This window comes from Sapajus apella, unplaced genomic scaffold (assembly GCF_009761245.1).
Source record: "Sapajus apella isolate SASKATOON/1434 unplaced genomic scaffold, GSC_monkey_1.0 scaffold10, whole genome shotgun sequence".
Taxonomy (NCBI): Eukaryota; Metazoa; Chordata; class Mammalia; order Primates; family Cebidae; genus Sapajus; species Sapajus apella.
The window spans coordinates 6,370,391-6,392,417 of record NW_022436950.1 but is presented as its reverse complement, the minus strand read 5'-3'; the positions used below and the strand labels follow the sequence as shown (position 1 = coordinate 6,392,417).

At 41.0% G+C, this 22,027-nt stretch overlaps 1 long non-coding RNA gene across 1 annotated transcript; it reads left to right on the top strand.

Moving 5' to 3' along the window:
- Positions 1–13,198: 13,198 nt before the first annotated feature.
- On the top strand, positions 13,199–16,311 carry LOC116551498. The gene is made up of 2 exons (XR_004268971.1): positions 13,199–13,229; positions 16,009–16,311. It is a non-coding gene; the product is annotated as an uncharacterized LOC116551498 (long non-coding RNA).
- Positions 16,312–22,027: the final 5,716 nt, after the last annotated feature.

The window sequence follows — 22,027 nt, the reverse complement described above, 5'->3', positions numbered from 1 at the left end:
TAGAGGTCCCAAAATATTTTAATTTCTTTTAGAATCAGAAGAAAAAATGGATATATCCCAGCCTGGATTATATTGTACAATGCAGGGATAAAGTCATAATTTTTAAAATGTATTTGTATTTGTATATATTTGTATTTCTTCATGGAGTTAGGGGCCCATGAAGGCAAAAGTACCCAGGGCTCATGGAAATCCTAAGGCAGCCCCAATGAGTCCTTCACTGAAGGGCAGCATCCTTCACAATCATTGGGGTGGCATTTTCTTTGGGACCAGATTATTATTTTTATCCTATTAAGACATTTCCTTTTTCTCTTCCTAATTCATGAAACACTTTGATCTTTAATTTTATCAACTGCCATTGTGGCATTTATTAACATGACGATATTGTTTTTCATATTTGCCCTTCTGATATTATGATTTATGTTTGTGAATTTGGCAGTGCTAAACAATATTGGACTATGCCCCACTTGGTCAAAAGGCTTCATTCCCTTTCCTGCCGCTGGATTTTATTTTCATGGCTCATTTGAAGTGAGACTGATCCATGACTTTCTTTCCTTGCCCTGTCCCATTCGGGTTTTTGTTGTGTTAGCAACTGCCTAGTTGGTAGAGTGAATTGGGAAGCTTCTCATGTATTTTGTGTGTATGTGTGTTTTTAAACAATTTTAACATCGTGAAAATAATTTGTTTAGCAAATGGACAAAACTTTCTGATAAAGCGTCAGTGAAATTTGAGATGCATTTATCATGTAATCAATGCTTCCCAGCTTGCTTTTTAGTTTGTAAGAATTTGAAACATAAAGACCTATTTATCTTGTAATCAATTCCCAGCTTGTTCTTTAAAGTTTGTAAGTCCGCTTCAGAACTTCCAAACTGTGATTCATGAAAAACTTTTTTGCAAGATTAAAAAAAAACTTTCCCTGATTGAAAACTCTGGTTTAAACTAAGTTAAATCACTTTCTTTACATGATTCTCAGAGCACTTGTATGCTAATAGCCTCTTCAAAAAGAACTAACATATTTATATCACTTAAGCTTTGTAACAGCCTAGTGTCTGGCAGAATGTAATCTAAGGAATATTATAAAATATTCATTTTCTATCTCTTTCTTAACTATTATGTTGTAATTTCACTTCTTGTTGTCAACATGCTGACTTCTGTCTCAAAATTTTAATTTGCAATTTTTTTTTTGGTGGGCTGGAAACCATATAACAAAATTTGTTAGAACTGTATAAAAATATTCACACATAGATTCTTTGCAATCTCTGTGAAAGCTAAGGGACTTTTTTTTTTATGAGTAAGATGGGTTCTATACGTACATATTGTAATTCTCACTTAGGCTACTGAGAGGTCACTTTTGCTTCCTCCTAGGTTCTCAGCCATGTTCTAGACCTGAGCTGTCTGATACTATTGGCAATAGCCATGATGTCATTAAATTAAAGTCAAATAAAATGAAATATAATTAAAATTTCAGTTACTTGGTCACACTAGCCACATTTCAAATGCTCAGTGGTCAAATGTGGCCAGTGGCTACCATATTGGATGGAGCAGACGGGAAACAATTCATTGTCATGGAAAGAACTGCTGTAGACAGTTGTTTGCAACAGGAAACAGAGAAATCTATATTTTAAACCAGAAGGTTATCTATTTTTTTTTTTAACTGGAGAGTACTGTTTTAGGCAGTTGTTTATGACATGTAACAGAGGAATCTGTATTTTAAGCCAGAAGCTTATCTTGGAAGGTTATCTATTTTTTTTTTTTTTTTTTGAGATGGAGTTTCACTCTTGTTGCCCAGGATGGAGTACAATGGCACGATCTTGGCTCACTGCAACCTCCGCCTCCCATATTCAAGCGATTCTCCTGCCTCAGTCTCCTGAGTAGCTGGGATTACAGATGCCCAGCTAAATTTTTGCATTTTTAGTAGATATGGTGTTTAACCATGTTGGCCAGGCTGGTCTTGAACTCTTGACCTCAGGTGATCCTCCCACCTCAGCCTCCCATTACAGATGTGATCCACCACACCTGGCCCAGAAGGTTACCTATTAATGATCTTACATTATAATCAATATTTCTGCCTCACTTATTGACATGGGCTGAAGTAAGATCTCGAAGTAGAAGTAGACAGTATTATTTATCCAGTAAGGGATGATGTGCTTGAAATTTCCTAATAGTGTTTGATATGGATGAATTCAGCCTCAGTGAGAATTTGTTTTCTAAATGCATCAGGGGTGTGAACTTTGTCTTCCCATCAAACTGTGAGTGCTTTAGGGAAAAGGGCCATATGTCTGCCCCGTGGTTGTAACCCCGGGGCGACGCATGTACTAGAAACATAACTGTTACCTTAATAATTAGTTTTCAGGATAATGGAGTTCAGACATAAGGTCATCTCTTTTCAACCAGAGACAACAGAACTTCAAACAATGATAGGAATGCATAAATGGCAGGCTCTGTCGATGTACCTTGACCCAAGCCTCATATCAGCATCAAAACATGGTATGACTCATTGCTTTAACGAAAAAAAAATCCCAAACTCCTTAACATGGCCTCAGAGATAGTGTGGATCTGCCCACATTCTATCTCATCTGACAACACTCTCTTCTCTTTCCAGACCAGGCATGTCTCTTTCTAGACCTGAGGCCTGCGGGCCACATGCAGCCCGGAACAACTTGGAATTTGGCCCAACACAAATTTGCAAACTTTCTTAAAATATTATGCCTTTTTTTTTTTTTGGGCAATTTTCTTTTCTCCTTTTTCTTTTTTTATTTTCATTTTCTTTTTCTCATCAGCTGTCATTAGTGGTAGCATATTTTACATGTGGCCTAAGACAATTCTTCTTCCAATGTGGCCCAAGGAACCCAAAAGATTGGACACTCCTGTTCTAGACTATCCCAACCACACTGACCTTCTTCCAGTTGCTTGAATGTCTGACTTCTTCCCCTGGTTCCAGGGGACAGGCTCAGCATTCCTTCCTTTTAAAGAAGGAAATGTCATTCTAATGGGACTGTCAGTTCTGTGGTTACACATCCTCTGCCAGAGGTGACAGTGTGACCTAAGATGGACCAATGAGACTCTTTCCAGGGATTTTATGTAAAGATCCTGGGAGAGAGAAGCCCTCTTTCCTCTGACGGTGCCAGCCCTGAAGACAAAAGCTTCAAGCTGTTTGTGGCTCACATGACCCCAGGTCTCTCTCTCTATGGCATCTAGAAAGTCATGCAGTAGGGGCGAAGGGGGGCATCGCTCAGAGAGAACCAAAGCTGGGTGACGCAGGGGAGGTAGCGGGGAGAAGGGTTTCTTAAGCCAGGCATAGAAACACTACCCATAAAATTGACAAGTTTGAGATATTAAAAATTAAGAACTATCCTTAAAGATACCATAAAGCAAAACAACAACAACAGCCAGAGTCAGGAAAGACATTTGCAACTTCCAGACCAATATGAATCAATCAATGAGAATATGACAGACAGCACAAAAGAAAAATGGGGCAAATATTTGAAAATACCATCTCAGCAGCGGAACCCTAAGTGACCAAGAAACATGTGACAAAATGTTCTACATCATTAATAGGCAGGAAAATATACATTAAAACAATTACGTGCCCTTGGGTTGGCAAACATTTAAAAGTCTGATAATAGCACCAAGTGTTGACAAGGACATGGAACAATTGGAATTTGAATACCCTACTGAAGATAATGTTAATTAGTTCAACTACTTTGGAAATACCTGAGTAATATCTAATAAAGTGGCTTATCCCACAAACTTTTAGCCAACCGTTTACTTCTATTTAAGAGGTACATACCCCAGAGATGCTGATGTACCAGAGAAAAGCTTTTGAACACGTGTACCAACATGGGTATCAACATATTAGAATGTTAATAGCAGTCCGAAACCAGAACCAGACTTTATGAGTTTGCCAGGGCCGCCATAACAAAGCACTCCAGACCGGATGGCTTAAGGAATGAATATGTGTTGGCTGGGCACGGCGGCTCACACCTGTAATCCCAACACTTCGAGAGGTTGAGGTGGGCAGATCATGACGTCAGAAGATCGAGACCATCCCGGCCAACATGGTGAAACCCTGTCTCTACTAAAAATACACAAATTAGGCAGGTGTGGTGCTGCACACCTGTAGTTCCAGCTACTCAGGAGGCTGAGGCAGGAGAATTGCTGGAACCCTGGAGGCGGAGGCTGCAGTGAGTGGAGATTGCATCACTGCACTCCAGTCTTGGCTACAGAGCAAGACTCTCTCTCTCAAAAAAAAATTGATATTTATTATCTTGCAGTCCTAGAAGTCTGAGGTCCAGGTGTCAGCAGGGCTGGTTTCTTCCAAGTCCTGTCTCCTTGGCTTGCAGATGGCCGTCTTCTCCCTGTGTCCTCATGTGGTCTTCCATCTGTGTGTCTGTGCTCTAATCTCCCTCTTACAAGGACACCCGTTGTATTGGATTAGAGCCCACTCCAATGACCTCATTTCAACCAATTACCTCTTTAAAGACCCTATCTCCAAATACAGTCACATTCTGAGGTATAAATAAAAACATAAATTTTCTTAGAGGGGGAAGAGGAACACAGTTCAGCTCATAATACAACACAAATGTTAATCAACAGAATGGTTAAATACATTGCATGTTTAAATAAATTCATACAATGGAAATCTATTGCAGTGCAAACACCTGAACTATGGGCACTGCAAGGACATAAATGAATCTAACAAACAGTATTGAGCCAAGGAAGCTGTGTCGGGCATCAATGTGTCACACAGTTTCCTCTTCAAGGAAGCGCTCCATTGCCCCAGCTGCTGGGAGTGCTGTTGGCAGCTGCTGTCAGCTGTCAGCCCCTCCAAGGATTGCTTTGGTTATAGAAAGCTGCCCCTCCCAAGGTCAGACTCATCTCCTGGTGGCCCACACCCACAACTTATCACTGTGGTCATCTTGGCCCAACGTAGGGCAATTCTGGAGGGCGCCATAGATCAACCAAGGCTCTCAGTGGACCTGAATTGCAGCTCAACCTTTCCTGTTGCCCACTCCTCCTTTCTCCAACCCTCCCTCTACTCCACCTCTTCAGCTTCCACAGGTGTTGGTTCCAGGGAAGTCCTTCACAAATATCTATCCTGTAAACTTTATCTCAGAGTCTGACTCCTAGGTAACTCAACTTTGGATAGTTGGTTCTGGAAGTGGTTCCACAAGGGAGGTTGCATTAGTTTTTTAAGGCTGCTGTAACAAATTGCCACACACAGGGTGGCTTAAAACAAGAGAAATTGATCTCTTACAGTTCTGGTGGCCGGAAGACTATAATCAAGGTGTCAGCAGGGTTAGCTGCTTCTTCAGGATCTGAGAGAGAATCTGTCCCATGTCTCTCTCCTATCTTCTGGCAACAGCGGTATTCGTGGTATTCCTTGGTTTGTAGACACATCTTTCTAATTTCTGCATCTGTTTTCACATGGCCTTCACCTCTGTGTCTTCTCCTTTTGTCTTTTCTTTCTTTTTTTTTTGAGACAGAGTCTTGCTCTGTTACCAGGTGCCAGGCTGGAGTGCAGTGGTGCGATTTCAGCTCACTGCAACCTCTGCCTCCTGGGTTCAAGCAACTCTCCTGCCTCAGCCTCCCGAGTAGCTGGGACTACAGACACGTGCCACCATGACCAGCTAATTTTTTTTTTTTTTTTTCAGTAGAGATGCGGTTTCACCATGTTGGCCAGAATGGTCTCGATTTCTTGACCTCATGATCCGCCCGCCTCGGCCTTCCAAATTGTTGGGATTACAGGCGTGAGCCACTGCACCCGGCCCCCCTTGTCTTTTCTAATAACGACACCAGTAATTGGATTTGGCCTACCCTCATTTAAGATGATCTCATTTTGAGATCTTTAATTACATCTGCAATGACTATTTTTCCAAATAAAGGTATTTACAGGCTCTTGGAGACATATCTTTTGCAGAGGTGGCTACCATTCAACTCATTGCACAGACGATAAGATGGGGTTTTGAAGCTGAATCACTCAACTCCTGGCTGGCAGTGAGGACCCTGTCCTGAGCCAGGCACGCAGTGGAGGTCCAGCTGTTGCCACTTGTCTGGGCGGATGGATGGCCGAGCGGTGGAAGGGAGTGTGTTAACTGGTCGATGTTTCAGGCAGTTGGGAAATACGGGGGAAGTAGTAGCTCTGAGGACGATTGAATTGAGTGGCTTATGCTAAGCTTGATTGCACAGAAAACAAAGAGGTGAGGGCAGAGCCTTCCTTGGTAGCATAGCTCATCTTCTGCCGGAGGAAGGTAGAGAGGCCTGAAGACGAGGCCCAGGACTGAACGCTCAGCATGGCTGAGCTCCTGAGAAGGCGGTATTCCCAAATGAAGCAGATCTTTTGTGCCAAGGTCAGGGTACTGACTGGGAAAGAATGGGACTCTGGCACATGTGAAGAGGATGGCTAGATTGGTATCTCCAGCAGCCTGGGGTTCCCAGAAGCTTCAGTAAGAGCCCACTCCTCCTTAGGAGTTAGCATTCCTTCCTGCTCGCCACTTTTGGATGATACAGAGATTTCAGAAACAAGATGACATATGTTCCCCCAGCATCTGCTCCCACTCTTGCTGGCTGCTTGACTGTAGATAGGGATAAGTCTTTGGTCTCCTCCTTTGCCCATTTCTCTACTGGCCAGCTTGCCTATCATTATTGATTCATAAAAATTCTTTATATATTAAAGCTACAAACCCTTTTCACAAAAAGACACAAGCACATATACATACACAAACTTACCTTAGGGGGTGTTTCAATCTATCCTTATCTACAACCAAGCAGCCAGCAGTGGGTTGGGGGGACAGTGCACTGGACCTGCTGCATGCCTGCAACACCAAGGCAGCGTGCTCCAGCAGGAGCCCGGAGCAGCCAGCTGTGATGACAAAATGAAAGGGACCTTTCTGTTTAGGTGGAGAGCAAGACAAGGATGCGTCTTAGCAACACTCTAACTTGACGTTGTCCTCAGAGTGGCCCAGTGTCCTAAGTGTCTAAGAAGAAAATTGTTTAAACTTTAGAAAGAATACACAGATGACCTTCAGATTGTCTTCTGAGAAAACTCAAGAAAATAAATCAACTGAGAAACATTTAGAATCAATTAAGGAATTTATTAGGCGGCTGAATTGAAAATATATATAAACTAAACTCTCTAGTTCTCCCACCTATCAAAAGTGACTATAATAAGCAGTGGCAAAATAGAAACATAAGAATACAAATGAGACGAAATATAGAGAGCATATATGATTGTAGCTGCAAACTTTTTTCTTGAGGAAGTAAAAGATTTGAAAAATTGAGAGCTATATCATGTTTCTGAATGGCATGACAAAATATAGTATTGCAAAAAGGGTAATTCAGGATTGCTGAATTAATTGGTCAATTAAATATTTAACTATAACCTTTGGCTTTTAATAACTGACTCACTAATTGTAAATAATCAGTCAAATAATGTAGAAAAATGCAAAGAGAAATTAAATGACGATCTGAGTTTGTACCACTTAGAAATGACTATACTCTTTCAGATAAGTCTGCCTGGAAATAACACACGTAGATCTATGTTTACAAGTTTACGTTAAGGGAATAATGCTAAACTTCATGTGTCAGAACTTATATGTTTCATTTAATAATATATCTGGGCATTTTTCAGGTGAAATAAACATATGTACATCCTCATAGGGCATTCACCTGGGATGTGCCAATACTTACATAACTGGTCCCCATTGTTACATAATGTCCCAACCCTGGGACATTGTCGTTCTTCTTCCCTGTTATTAAAATAGCTGCAAACATCCTGAATAGTTTCTACATTTAATGTAATCCCAACAAAATTTCTAATTTTAAAAATGTACACATTATTCCTGTAAGAGTGACCATAATCAAACAATCACAAAATAAAATCGTTGGCATGGTTATGGTGAAAAGGGAATATTTTACACTGTTGGTGGGAATGTAAACTAGTTCAACCACTATGGAAAACAGTGTGAAGATTCCTTGAAGAATTAGTAGAACTACCAAATGGTAGCATCCCACTAGCAATCCCACTACTAAGTATCTACCCAGAGGAAAAGATGTCATTATATGAAAAAGGTACTTGCACACACATGTTTACAGCAGCACAATTTGCAATTGCAAAAATGTGGAACCAGCCCAAATGCCCATCCATCAATCAACGAGTGAATAAAGAAATTGTGATATATATGGGTGTGATATATATATGTGTGTGTGTGTGTGTGTGTGTGTGTGTATACATATATATATTTAGACACACACATTTGTATATATATAGTTCATATATACATATATGTACATATGTATATTTGTATATTTATATACCACAGTTATATATAGATGTGTGTATATATATAGATCTCAGGGAATACCACTCACTCATAAAAAGGAACAAAATAATGGCATTCACAGCAACTTGGATGGCTGGAGACCATTATTCTAAGTGAAGTAACTCAGGAACGGAAAGCCAAACATTGTATGTTCTCACTCATAAGTGGTAGTGAGAATAAGTGAAGTAATCACTTCCACTCATAAGTGGGAGTGATTCTAAGTGAAGTAACTCAGGAATGGAAAACCAAACATTGTATGTTCTCATTCATAAGTGGGAGCTAAGCTATGACGACCAGCAGGTAAGCTATGAGGACAAAGGCATAAGAATGATATAATGGACGTTGAGGACTCAGGACAAAGGGTGGGAAGGGGTGAGGGATAAAAGATTATACATTGGGCAGAGTGTATACTGCTTGGGTGATGAGTGCACTAAAATCTCAGAAATCACCGCTAAAGAATGCATGTAACCAAACACCACCTGTTCTTCAAAAATCTGTTGAGATATTAAAAAAAAACACACTAAAAATGGAATTCTAAAGTGCATCTGGAAGTATAAATTATGAGATTAGACAGTAGATTTTTGAAAGAGAAGAACAATGTGAGTTATTTGTCTTATGAGATGTCAAAATACTTTTTGAAGCTATAATGACTAGAAACTAAATAGACCAAGTTTCAAAAACAGAGCAATATAATTAGAAAACAAGTGAAGTTGATTCCAATCTCTCATTATAAGCAAAAGATAAATTTCAAATTAAGTAGACACTTAAGTTGTGAATGTAAAATGTATTCGGACAAATTATAGGTGATAATTAATATAATTTGGGGTATAAAAAACTTTCTAAGCCTGACACTGAAGGCCAAAAGTATATAGAAAAAATTAGATTTTACTTTAGTAAAAGAAATTGAGAATTTACACATACAAAACATCATAATTTTATGATATAGAAGAGCACTGTTAAATAGAAATATGATATGTGACATAAATGTGAGTCACATATGTAATTTAAAGTTTCAGAAATGCATTAAAAAACTGAAAATTGGCTGGGTGCAGTGGCTCACACCTGTAATCCCAGAACTTTGGGAGGCTGAGGTAGGTGGATCACAAGGTCAGGAGTTCAAGACCAGCCTGGCCAAGATAATAAAACCCCATCTCTACTAAAAATAAAAAAATTAGCTGGGTGTGGTGGTGGGTGCCTGTAATCCCAGCTATTCGGGAGGCTGAGGCAGGGACTTGCTTGAACCTGGGAGGCGGAGGTTGTAGTGAGCCAAGATCACGTCACTGCACTCTGACCTGGGCGACAGAGCAAGACTGCGTCTCAAAAAACAAAACAAAAAACAAGATATAACAAAAGAAAAAAACAAACAAAAAAACTGAAAATTATAATTGGTGAAATCAATTTCAATAATATATTTTATTTAATTCAAAGTATCAAAAACATAATTTCAACATAAAATCAATACTAACAATTATTACTGGGAGGTTTTACATTCTTTTATTCTCATGCAAAGTTTTTGGAATCCCATGTGCATTTTATTTATTACAGCTCATCTCAGGTAAGATCAGCCATATTTCAAGTCTCAGTAGCCACATGTGTCTAGAGGTGCTATCTTAGCACAGATACACAATACCAAAAATAAAAGGCAAATGAAAACTTGAATAGATAAGGTAATTTACTTTGTGTACATATGTGTGTCTGTGTCTCTTTGTGAAAGGGTTTGCAGCTTTAATATATAAAGAATTTTTATGAATCAATAATGATAGACAAGTTGGCCAGTACAGAAAGGGTTAAAGGCAGAGACCAGGCAATTCACAAAAGAATCAATAAACATGTAAATATGTCCAGGTATTAGTTATCAAATAATGAGCATTAAAATATGAGAAAATAGACAGTTCTACTTATTAAACTGTGAAATGTTACAAAACAAACGCTGAATTCCTGTGTTAGTAAGAGAATGATGAAATGAATACTTGTATGTACTGCTACAGGGAATGTAGACAGGTACAACCCTTGTCATTGGAAATATGGATCAAAAGGCTTAGTACATGTTTCCCTTTGAAGTAAAAATTTTACTTGCAGGAATTTACCTTAGAGGGTGTATTAGTTTACTAATGTCACAAATGGGGTGGCTTAAACAGCAGAATTTCATTGGCTCAAAGTTCTGGAGGCCAGGAGTCCAAGGTCAGGGTGTCAATAGAGTTGGTTCCTTCCGTGGGCTTTGAGGATGAATCTATTCTCCTGCCTTTCCCTTAGCTTCTGGTGGTTTGCTCACAATCTTTGGTGTTCCATGGCTTGTAGAAGCATCATCCCGTCTCTGCCTTTATCTGCACAAGACGTTTTCCCTGTGTACTTGTCTGTCTCCAAATTTCCCCTTTTTGCAAGGATGCTAGTCATATTGGATCAGGGCCTATCTTACTCTAGTATGATCCAGTTTTAATTAAGTACCTCTGCAACAACCTTATTTCCAAATCGGGTCACATTCTAAAGTACTAGGGGTTAGGACTTTAACATGTAGGTTTTTGGGAGACACAATTCAATGCATAACAGGAAGTGATAAAAGATGTGAACAAAGATTTGGTTGCAAGAGCCACTTCTCACCACCTGTCCTTTCCATCCTTGGCTAAGTCACCATCATTCTCACTTGGATTCCACCGGGTAGGCTGAAGCGGGTGTGTCAGGTGGGCTGGAATTCAGCATTCTGAACTAGCCTGGTAAATAGTTTTCCCAATTAGCGGATCCACGCAATTTAGCTTGTCTTGAAGTTAAAGCAACTTTTGCTAATGCTGCTAAGGCTACTACTTCTGTCACTGAGCCATCTTCACCATTTTTTTTTTTTCACAATTCTTACTCCTTGACACTTAGGAAGTTTTCATTCTGTGTAAAGCAGTTGCCTTTGTTACCATCAAAGACCCAAGAACAGAAAACAGCACAAAAATAAAAAGAATAAAACAGCGGTATGTTAGCTGTCACCAGCTGGATCTGAGTGTTGAGTTAATGTTGTCTAGGAACTGAAGACCCTCTACATGCTTTTGTGACCAGATGTCATGAAGAAACCTGGAAAGGGTCTGATCTTATAACTATGGGTATGGCCAGGACACCCAGGAGGTCATCTAATCAGGAAAATGCAGGTATCTGAGTCAGGTCAATTCCTAAGATAACTATTATTTTGAACCACCAAGAATGTTCTTAATAATAGCATCTGCTATGGAGCTGGAGAAGTTAATGGCCAAAAAAGTTGTAAAAATGCTCACCATAACTTTAAGAGTGGGGGAAATTACTTCATTTTAAGGATTGAATTGATTTAGATCTCAACTGCTTTTCTTTCTTTCCATGTAAGTCACAGGAGAAAAAAAAATCTTGAAATGGAATCTATAATCTGTCCCTTTAAAGAACACATTTGAGCACCCAGTCCTAAGTGGTTTTAATCACACAACATCACAGGACTCAATAAATAATTAATATAAATTAATGGCTGATGAAAGAAACACATCCACACTGATCTATAATTACTGGAAGCAACCTCATATATTTTTCATAAGAGTGACGTTTCATTGCAGGTTTTTTTTTTCTCTGAAATACAGTGTATTTGGAATTTAAATTGCTTTCAATAATTGCTTTTAACTGCTTTCAGTGGCAGAACCTTTTTGTCAATACACTATGGGCATCTGCAAAGTTTGGGATTCGGTGCTCCTTTTACATCTTCTGTTTCCACCAGGCTTTATAATCTTAAATGGTAACACCAAAGAAGATTGGGATGACCAGGAACACCGTAGGGACACTTCAGCTGCCTTCCATTCTGAACATGGCTCCCTCAGAGCCTCAGCAGAATGTCCTTGCTTCTGAATCTTGCAGGAGAAGAAGCCGGGTCCAGATTGGCAGGAGAGTGAGTTTACAGCCCAAACCACCTACTATGCCATTGGGTACAGTGTAGACAAGTGATGCCACAAGGAAATGAACTCTGTAAGCAAGGACTGAGATTTCAGCTAGGGTTCTGAATCCACTTCCCCAAAACAATCATTCAGACAAATGACAGGAATAAGCAAATCATCAATAACAGCAGCAGTAGCAGCCACCACTGTCATCCCCGAGTCCTAACCAGGAAACTGACTTTTGTTACTAAGAGCATGGGTTGTGGAGTGTCAGGTAAACTGTGGCTCCATGTTTGGCCCTGATACTTGCCAGCAAGCTGAAACAGGCAAATTGCTTTACATTTTTGAGCCTCAGTTTTCTCATCTGTGAAACAGAATAATGATATCAACTACATAGGGTGATTTAGAGAATTAAATGAACTGAAGTCTAGAGCTTTTGGTACAATTACTAACTGCATTTGAAAATTAAATGGGACAATCTAAGTCGATAAGAGATCTGTCTCCAAGGTGTGCATGTGCCTTTAGCTCATGCCTTTTTGGTTCATATGCGTTGTGTGAGGAGAGAAGTAAAGAAGGAAAGCTCTCTGGAAAGCTTAGGAAATCATCATGAGAGTATGCAAGCTTCGAAAGTTAAACATACCAGTAAAGAACTAGTTCAAATAGTGTTTTTCTTTCCATGTGTTTTGGAAGGTACAAATTGACCATTTTCTGTTAAATATTGTACAATGGGAAGTTCTTTTTTTTTTGAGATGGAGCCTTGTTCTGTTGCCCAGGCTGACGTGCAGTAGTGCAATCTTGGCTCACTGCAACAACCTCCACCTTCTGGGCTCAAGTAATTCTCCTGCTTCAACCTCCCGAATAGCTGGAATTACAGGTGTGCACCACCATGCCCCGCTAATTTTTGTGTTTTTAGTAGAGACGGGGTTTCACCATGTTGGCCAGCCTGGTCTCGAACTCCAGACCTCAGATGATTCACCCGTCTGGGACTCCCAAAGTGCTAGAATTACAAGTGTGAGCCACTATGCCCGGCCTTCTATTTTCTGTAAGTAAAACAGTTCCCTATAATGAAAGTCACATGATCAGCAACATCCAATATTATAACGTTAGCCTGGGAATTTGGAACACGATTTCCTGGAAACACGTGATTGCAGAACAAACTCACTTCTACTTCTCTTTCTCATTGTGTTTTCTCTTTCTCTTCTTTCCCTTCTTTTTCTTCATGATTGGCCTGAGAAATTGAACTCTTTATATCTTACAATGAAGAAGGGAAATATTTCCTATTTTGGTTTTTCCATGAAGCATTAAATGTCATATCAAGGCCTCGAGGATAAAGGTGTGGAGGCTGTCATTAAAGGTGAATAAAGCCCATCATTTGCCTTATAGCCTCTGGTAGAGACTGGGTAGTTGTTAATAAACCTCATTTTCTTTTCTTTCTGGTCACACAGCCAGACATTTCCCAGTCACTCTTTAAGGTAGGTGCAGCCACGGGGCTGAGTTCTGGCCAGTGCAGTGTAGTTGGAAGTAATATTGTTACTTCCAGTCCCAGCCTCTCATTCTCTTACTCTTCCCTTCTCTGCTGGACTTAACAGAGGATCTTACAGGAGGCTCTAAGGTCCAGGGGATACCAGAGCCACAGAGTGGAGAAGACTGGGCCCTTGAATCCCAAGTGAATAGCTGCCTGCTAAATGCCCACATTCAACTTGGGCAAGAGCAAGAAATAGACTTTTCTTGCATTAATCTTCAGAGATGAGGGTTGTTTGTCACAGAATCCAGCCTGACCTCTTACAGATACAGCCTTCGGGCACTTGCATGCACACACAATCCTTTTTATCTTCACTGTGTCCTTCTGAGGCACAGAGATTTTCCCAAGGCCTACGGTTGATGTCTAATTAAGCTGGAACCAATCCTCTAGTCCCATAGAGTCTCTGATTGAGAGGATTTTTTTTATTTTTATTTTTAGAGATGGGGTTTTGCTCTGTTGCTCAGGCTGGAGTGCAGTGGTGTGATCATAAGCCACTGCAGCCTGGGTTGAAGCTGTCCTCTCACCTCAGCCTCCTGAGCAGCTGGGATTACAGGTATGAGTCATCACACCCGACCCCTTGATCAGTAGATTAACGACTGTAATTCTGTAAGCATCTCTGTATGCCCTTTGTGGTGCAGGTACTATGCTAGATACTGGGAACACAAAAGTAAATGATCCCCAAAGATCACTTAGTTCAGCTACATGGAATTCTATCTATAATAGTGTGCAAAATTAAATATCTTCCCAATCCAGGCAGTAATATCAATGTGTAAATCAGGCTGAGCATGGAGTAGGAGGGTCTTCAGGAAACTGAAGAGTGGAGACATCAGCCAAAGGTGTTTAAATAAAAAATCTCAAAACACCATGCTGGCTTGGCAAAGCACATCTTTGGGTTGGATTCAGCCCACTGGCTCCCGATTTGTGATCTCTGCTCTACAGCACCTCTGGAGTGGGTCTGTGGTCATTGAGTTGCATTCCCTTATAAGATCAATTGCTTAGAGTAGACCTGTGATCTCAGGCCAACTGGAAGCCTCAAGATTGAATTCCAAGACTTTTGTTTGTGCCGTCTGAAAAATGGACACTCCCCCATTTTTGTTGCAAGTGAGATGTTGGTAGTTCCGGCTGCTGTGACCATCTTGCAACCATGAGTGGATGCAAGATCCTTATGTCTGAGAATAAAGCCCAGATGGAGAAGGCTGAAACCAAGAAGCACAGAGACGGAAACCAAGTTCTGGTGGTGTCACCGGAGCCCTTGATCAAGCTGCTTCTGAATACAATATGCCCCTGCTATTTTCAACTTCCTGAACTGATAAATCCCTTATTTACTTATGCAAGCTTGGATTGTGTTGGTTTTTTGTTTGCTTGCAAACTGTTCTCTTTCAAAGGGGATCTGGCAAATAAAATTTATCCGACTCCCTAAACACAATAGATGTGTCACAGAGTGGGGTGAAGATCTAGCAACTTCTGAGTCTGAGTATCAGTGGTGGGGCTCAGTGGTTACACTGGAATTACCAAGAATCCTTTCACATTACTGAAAGAGAAGGTAGCCTGTTGTGAAGCAAAGTCCTCAGACCCATTTCTGTTTCATCTCTGCAGCATGAAAAGGATGGGACCCACTGTGTGTCCACATTTAATGACTTTCTGTTGCTTGATCCTAGAAATAGGGTTGTTTTCAGACAAGAGTCGCCCAATACAAGAGGTTTCTTACCCTCAAAAGAGGGCGAGAAAGGAATTCAAGATCTAGGATGGTGGCAGCACAGGCAGAAAATAGGTATTTGATTTTACCTCCATGTCACTGTCTGGAGTACGATGGCACTGTGTTACTAATCAATCCACCAATGTTTACTGGGCACTGGCTGCGCCAGAAACCATGGAAGCACGAGGGTCATGCAGATGATACCCATCTCCAAGGCTGGTGGGCACCAGAGGCACAGGTTGCTTACTCCTGAGACACAGCATTACATGGGAACTAATTTTTTATGTTTATGGTTTATGGGAAAGAAAACAAGAAAGCAATGAATATATTTGAGCCTGGACTATGCATCCTATTCTAGGATTAAGAAAAAGGTACTCAGGGTTAACAAAAGTAAAAACACACAGGAATGCAGCCACGGTTCCCAGGACTCCATGCTGATGCATGTCCACTCTTGGTTGTCATAAGAGTTTTAACTCTTTTTGTGTGTAAGGGCTAAAGATATAGAAATTGGAGCTAATCCTTAATCTACAGTCTGTGGTTGATCAGAGATGATATGTTCAAAACAAAGCTCAAAGCTTTCTTCTACTGTGTTTTGTGTTCTAGGTGCTTGGATTCCCTGGCTTTTATGACAGTCTGCTTATAATGTGCCTATTTATGATCAAATACTCCCTTTTATACCCTCCGAGGGAAGGATTGGAGTCCCATTTATTGCTGTAGCTTCCCCTGTGCCTAACATCAGATAGGAAAGAAGAAAGGAAGTAAAGAAAAACGGAAGAAAGAATGGCGGGAAGAAAGACTGGGGTTTGGAGAACATTTAAACACATGTTCTTGCCTTGAATGAAGCACCGACTAATTTCCTTACTTGTTACATTCAGAATTCAAATAAAAGAAAATTTTCATCTTGCATTTGTCTACGTTTTAATCCAAAGAGGTGGCATTTAGTGTGAGAACATCACTCAAGACAGGAGAGGCAGCGTAAGGCAGAGGAAGGGCCCTACACAGACCAGTGACTTAGTCCTTGCTCCAGCACATCATTGTTGAGAGGGTTTGAGCAAGTGTCTTAATTTCTCTGAACCTTAATTTCACCATTTATAAAACGGGAACCATAAAACCTGCCTCCCAGCATCACAGAAACAAGTGAGCTAGCATGCGTGAAACTCCTTCGAAAAATGGTAAAATGAAGTCCCCCATATCATGAAACTGATTTAACACAAACTTCTTATCGTCCGATTCTGTATTTCAGGAGTTCGGTACGGGTCTCACTGAGCTAAAATCAAGGTGGTGGTGGGGCTGCATTCCTTCCACAGGCTCTAGCTGGGAATCAGCATTCTTGCTTTTTCCAGCATCTAGAGGCTGCCCACGTTCCTTGGCTTATGGCCTCTTCCTCTGTCCTCAAAACCAGCATTGTTGCATCTGTCTGATTCTGCTTCCATCTCTTTCTCTGATACTGAGTCTCCTGTCTCCCTTTCCTGTTGTGATTCCATTGGACCTACCCAGAGAGTCCAAAATAATCTCCCTGTTTTAAGATCTGCTGGTTAGCAACCTTAGTGTCATCTGCAACCTTAATTCCCCTTTCCATGTGGCTTGACATATTCACAGGTTCCAGGAATTAGGATGCAGATGTCTTTTGGGGGCCATTAGTCTGTTTACCACAGCAATTTAAATTGAACCTTCTCAGGAGTCTTTAACTTTTTGATGCTCTTCAAAGAAACCGACTACCAGTTCTGATGGTGTTGTTAAGAGTTTCTACTGCAGTTGCAGTGAGTGCAGTGATAGTGAGTTAGAAGGAATTGCAACTCTTTCTTGTCTCCCAAGAAAGAACTAGAAAGGTCAGCTAATTCTTACTTTTCTTTCATATCCTGTGTCAATCAATCATCCAGACCTCCTGATGTTTAAAAAGTTATCCCTCCTCTCCATCATCACTATCACACTCCTCACCTCTTGCTGGTGACCATATCGTTCCTTTGTTTCCATTTCTGCGTTGACCACCAGAGAGACACAGGGTGACCTCCTAAATCCCAAATCTGGCATTGATCTTGTGATAAGTCCTTCACTGCTTATATGTTGCTTGCAAGATAAGGTCCAAACTCCTCTGTCAGACCACAGAAGTTCCCCTGCCACCTACTCAATCTCCTGTCCTCCACATACACCCTACCCCTTACTCCAAACCCTAACTACACCCATCAGTTTGCTATCCTCACCCTGTGTTTTGGTTCATTCTCCTTCAGGAACATGGTGGAGGGGCAGTCTTTTCTCATTCCTCTGGGCTATGTTGATGCCCCTTTTGGGGAATGCTATAAAAGCAATACCTACAGCCATCAGTAAACCCACTGCATTTTAATTCTCCATTTCTGTATCTTCCTCCTTGGCTATATTGTAACTCCTTACAAGCAGGTACCAAGTTGTATGAGTCTTTGTAACTTCAGTGCTCTGCATTAGGCCCATACATAGTTGGTGCTCAATCAGTGTTAGGTTAGTGAATGAATTGAGTGATTAATTAAGAAATAAATCAATGAGTAAAGGGAGAAGGTAAATATGAGAGGGTGCATGTGAGCACATGAGCCAAGGGAGAATTGCCATTGAGGCGCTCATCTTCTATGGAGGCAGCTGCCTGAGCAGCAGCAACTTGAGAACAACAAAATGCACTTAGGGAAAAATCATTGAGATCTTCCATTAAGGTTTGATGTGCAGTGATGATTGGCCATGAACTTGCATAGCAGAATAACAGTCCTGGGGAACAGAGTCCTCGTGCAGATAGAGTCTTTACACGCATGAAAAAAATGTGATGCTTGTTTATTTGACTTTTATTGAGTCCTACCATGTCCCAAGCTCTGCTCCTGGCACTGGGGAAACACCAGTGAAAAGGCTAGAAGAAGAGAGAGACAGCCAATGATGTGTAACAATGCTCTAAAGACACTAATGTCAAGCAGGGGTCAATGCAATGATGAAAAACAAGGCAAGCTGATATGACAGAGTGACTATAGTGGAGGATGAGCAAGGGCCTCGGGATGATGGAATGGCTAACAGACACCTGGAAGAAGAGAACAATGATTAGAATATAATAATGATGATGATGAGCACTTCAGAATGCTTGCTGTGTGCCACGCACTATTTTGAGTGCTTTACCTGTATTAACTAAATATGTCCAAGGATGGTATAAATTTTCATTTGTTACATTTAAATTTGTGGAATTTCTGCTTAACAAATGAGAAAACCGGACACAGAGAGGTCACCAAGTTCACACAGCCAGTGGTGAGTGGTGCTCTGACTCTTCAAAGATCAGGCTCAAATCGTAATTTATTTGCTGTTAATAATAATATTGATAGTATTAACAGTAATAATCACAATGGTGAACAGTTCATAAGAAAAATGTTGCTTGGTGTGCTTTACATGAGGTTAATTTGCTTAGTTTTCACAAGAACTCTGGGTAGATGCTATTATTAATTTCACTGTTTTCTAGATGAATAAATAAGCTCAGAGGGTTATAAAAGTTGCTCAAGATTAGATAAGTAAAATGGCGAATTTGGGATTTTTGCCCAGTCAGTCATCTTTTGTAGCCTGAGCTCTGAACCTCTGTCTTATACATTTTTAGACAACCAAGTGCTAGAAGATCTGGGGAAAGGAGTTGTAAATATAAAATGGAAAGCACTAAGAGCCCAAGAAGAAATCAAGGGAGAGAGCATAGAGAGACAAGGTCATAGGTTGTTGCAGACCATCATTTGGAATGGGCTGTTGTGGACCATCATAGGAAGTGGGTTGTTATACACCATCATAGGGAGTGGGTTGTTGCAGATCATCATAGGAAGTGGGTTGTTGTAGATCGTCATAGGGAGTGGCTTGTTGTAGATCGTCATAGGGAGTGGGTTGTTGAAGATCATCATAGGGAGTGGGTTGTTGTAGATCATCATAGGGAATGGGTTGTTGTGGACTATCACAGGAAGTGGGTTTTTGTAGGCCATCATGTGCAGTGGGTTTTTGTAGATCATCATAGGAAGTGGGTTGTTGTGGATCATCATAGGAAGTGGGTTGTTGTAGACCATCATAGGGAGGGGGTTACTGTAGACCATCGTTTGGAGTGGGTTGTTGTAGACCATCATAGGGAGGGGGTTGTTGTAGATCATCATAGGAAGTGGGTTGTTGTAGACCATTGTGTGCAGTGCGTTGCTGTAGACCATCATTTGGAGTTGGTTGTTGTAGATTGTCATATGCAGTGGGTTGTTCTGACTACAATGGCAAGCCACCTGACAGTTCTAAAAAGGGGACTGATATAATCCAAGAAGTACTTTGAAGGGATGACTTTCGAAGAGGCTGTGGAGAATGAATCCTGTGAGGAAACTGGAAGCCAACAGCTTGGAGCTGTGGCCAACTTCTAAAAAGAGATGATGGCACCTTGGATGAAGGAGGTCAGCAGCAGTGACCTGAGAAATGGTCAGATTTGGACTACACTGAATCAGATTTGGAGGCAGAAATGACAAGAATTACTGGTGTATTAGGTTGGGGAAAAAGAGAAGAACCAAAGATGACTCCAGGGTGCTGGTCTGAGCAGTTAGTTGGCTGATAGTGTCATGAGATGATGTGGGGAAGACATGCAGGTTTGAAGTGGGGGTGTGGTTTGGAATCAAACACTCTGGGACCTGTTAAGTCAGAGGTGCATATTAGACACATGAATAGAGGCATTCAGGATAATCTTTGGAGATTCCTTAAAACATGACTTCTCCCACTTTAAGCTTCTTAGCATAGTTTAAGAAGGTAGCTGGAACAGCCTCACCTTCTCTTTAAGTTTCATCAGGGCTAACCTGTCTCCCTGTGCCTCTTACTCTGAGTGACTCTGAGTACATGCATGTGTGTATATGTGTGTGCATGTACACACATGTGCACACTTGCACCTCATGAGGTTCAGCAAAGGGGTTAAGCAAAAGACCCTGGAACTAGACAGTCTAGATTTCAAGCCTGGCTCTACCACTTGCCAATTATGTAGCCTTGGGTAAATTACTTAATCTGTGCCTCAGTTGTATTGTCTGTAAAATGGGGATGATGATGCCAGTAGCACCAACCCACAGGTTTCTTGGGAGCTTCAGTGAGTTAGCACCCGTAAAACACTTAGACACACGCTGACATATACCAGGCACTCAACAAATGTTAGCTAATGTCACGGGGGAGTGTGCACCCATGCACATAAATGTAGAGAGTGTTTGCCATCAGAGACATGTTAAAAATAGAAATTCTTTATTGGGTAAATTGTCTAACATCTTCCTCCCTGAGATACCACTATCACAGTATGTATATAAGGGGCAAAAGCTGAAGAGAAAGCTGATCCTTGATTGTTGGATACTTCATCAAAACATACTTGAACCTCCTAAAAATAGGCACCTGTTTCTTCATTACCTAACCATCTGGATTTTTACGAGACTGAATTCCTTGCATGTGGAGTTTTGCCTTAATCATGTCTGAATTTGCTGCATCCCTCTGCAACCAGAGGGATGGTTTCAAAGACTCACCAAATCACTCCTTTCCCTGCTTAAAACTCCTGGGGGCTTCCCATGATATGCAGAATGGAAGCAAAAATCTTTACAAGGGCCTCCCAAGTCCCACATAATCTGATTCCTGCCTATTTTCCTACTTCTTGTTTCCTCTCTCCACTTCCTTCATTCAGTCCTGGCAAGCTCACCCGAGACCTTCGCCTCTGCTGTCTGCCTGGGCTGCATGTGTTCCCCCAGGTCTTCTTTGCTGACTCTCCTGTTTCACTCAGGTCCCTGCCCAATTCTTACTTCAGCAGGAGGACTTCTCCAGACCGTTCATCTGAAAAAACCATCCTGCCACTGTCTACCACAGGCTGGCGGCCAGCTGATACCAGACAGGGTTCTCAGGGGCCGGCGCTCTGTGGAGCTTATTCTCCCCCTGGAAAATATTTTTCCCATCAGGTTACTGTGGGGCAAATATGCAATTATCTGGGGCTGATTGGCTATTTTTGTCTCTGGCATTTGAACCCTTCTCCACTCAGAGACCACTCTGTGGAATGGTAATATTTCTAATAACCCTAATTGTTCATTGCTTTTCATGTTCCCTTTTCCATCACACCTCACTGCCCATAGCCTTCGTGCTTTTAGGTAGCATTCAGCATCCTCCCTATCTCATCCCCCAAATTGGAAGGAAAATGGAGCAGCTCTGCTAATCCAGTGGACCTCGAATATGTTTTTCTTCCCATCCTGTTACCACATAAAAGTGGTCAGAAATCACTCAGAACTTATTTTGTCTTCTCAAGCAAAGTTTCGGTAATTCGGATAAAAGGGAAGAAATGGGTTCTTATTTCCCAGAGCTCTAAACTGGGATAAAGCAAGGTCATATAGGCCAAATGGATGATGATGTGAATTTTTAATATACAAAGTAGTTTCATTTTCTCCCACACTCAAAAGCTAAAACACTCTTGGGCTGCAGGCAGGGCAAAAATATTTCCTCAAAAGCCCAGTTCCCCTTGCCTTGTTTGCTTTGTCTAGTACTTGAATGCAGATGTTTAAATGCAGTTTCCTCTGAGTCTCTTTGAAATTATCTAATTTACATTTCCCATCCTCTTTCTAATTCCTTGCTCATCGACATCATTGGCAAGGTTGAATCAATGACTTGT